This window comes from Anneissia japonica, unplaced genomic scaffold, assembly GCF_011630105.1.
Source record: "Anneissia japonica isolate Jap-2015-1 unplaced genomic scaffold, ASM1163010v1 scaffold967_len435762_cov181, whole genome shotgun sequence".
Classification (NCBI taxonomy): Eukaryota; Metazoa; Echinodermata; class Crinoidea; order Comatulida; family Comatulidae; genus Anneissia; species Anneissia japonica.
This window is the reverse complement of record NW_022711026.1, coordinates 162,957-164,542: the sequence shown is the minus strand read 5'-3', so window position 1 is coordinate 164,542 and position 1,586 is coordinate 162,957. Positions and strand designations below refer to the sequence as shown.

Sequence of the window (1,586 nt, the reverse complement as noted above, 5' to 3'; positions counted from 1 at the left end):
TATATACAGTATATAAATGTAAATGTAGGTCAAGCCAATGGGATAGTAATACCAAAGAGATTGAGAGAGCAATTACGAGTATGATTTTATTAGTAGTAATTGTAGAATTTAATCTGGGCTTACTAGTTAATCTGGGCTTACTAGTTAATCTGTTACAAATTCTCGGTTTTTATACTTTCCTTCGTCCATTCCCATTGCCTGCAGGCGATATTATATTCTTGAAATAAACTAAAGATCCGTACACTCCCACAAATCACAAAAAAATGAAACTATATACTTTATATTTAAAATATTTTATGGTAAACATTTTTTAGAGAATAGTTGGTTATTTGTAGAAAACAATTAAAAGATAAATGGAATGATTAAAGATATTGGCATATAAAATTTGTATTTTATTTCACATCTAACAGCAAGTGTACTCACTACTTGCAGGATGGAATGATGCTTTATAAATTGTCTTAAAGTGTCTTACGTAGAGCTTAGGGAGTGAAGCTGCAAAATCCTGCAGTGACAGAGTTTTTAACCTAGGACCCTGGGATTAGACGGCAAGCACCTTAACCACCAAGCTACAGCTTGACTCCATCAACATTGCAGGATTTGAACCTAGGATCCTTGGATTGGAAGGCAAACATCTTAACCACCAAGCTACAGCTTGACTCCATCAACATTGTAGGATTTGAACCCAAGACCCTGGAATTGGAAGGCAAGCACATTAAGATGTACTCTACAACATTGCAGGATTTGAACACAGTCCATTGCAAATAAAAGGCAAGCATTTTAACATCAATATACAGCTAATTCCAATTCCAATATTTATTATATATTAATATTGAATTATATTATATTGTAATATTATAATTATTATATTATACTGCTTTGAATGAATGTATGAAAAGATGTATTAAACAACTTTGACCATATTCATTTATAGATATCATAATATATTGTAATAAATAAAATTGATAATTATTACAATTTAATATGAGTTTATTACAAAATTCATCTAATGTCAATAATTTTTTAATTTAGAGAACTCTGATAGTCTTACGCGTATACCTAACATAGACTTATTAAATAAAATTTTCCATAAATTTATGTTGCTAGCAACCTTACATAAATAATCTAAAGTTACGCATCTGTAAATAATTATTAATATTATAATAATATTATCATTATTGTATTATATTGCAAAAATTGAAAATGATTTACAATCAAAATTTTTGCGAAACATGTGAAATTAAATGGTTACTATTGAGATGATGAAACATCGTGAAATGAAATCAGTTTCCCAATTAAAGGAATCAGAATACATACACATATGGTGTGCGTTGTGTAGGATTTTACTATGTAGGTCATAGATAAAAGGTGAACAAACCTGTGGTAGCCAAGTGTTACATTCTAAATGCAGATTCTAATAATTAATAATTATTGTAAGAAACATTAACGGTACCCTACATATAAATGGAAACTTAAATACATAACTTATTCTCTCCTTGTTCATTCCAAAATGTCAAGGAAGTCATTACAAACACTAAATTAAATTGTATGTATTAGAGATTTACAGATGCATTTTTTTCATTGTGTGT

The 1,586-nt window shown here is 29.0% G+C and overlaps 1 protein-coding gene across 3 annotated transcripts in view; it reads right to left on the bottom strand.

Annotated features, from left to right (window-relative positions):
- Positions 1 to 1,586, bottom strand: part of LOC117107229 (neuronal PAS domain-containing protein 1-like) — a 73,363-nt gene that overhangs the window by 12,395 nt on the left and 59,382 nt on the right. The window lies entirely within an intron of this gene.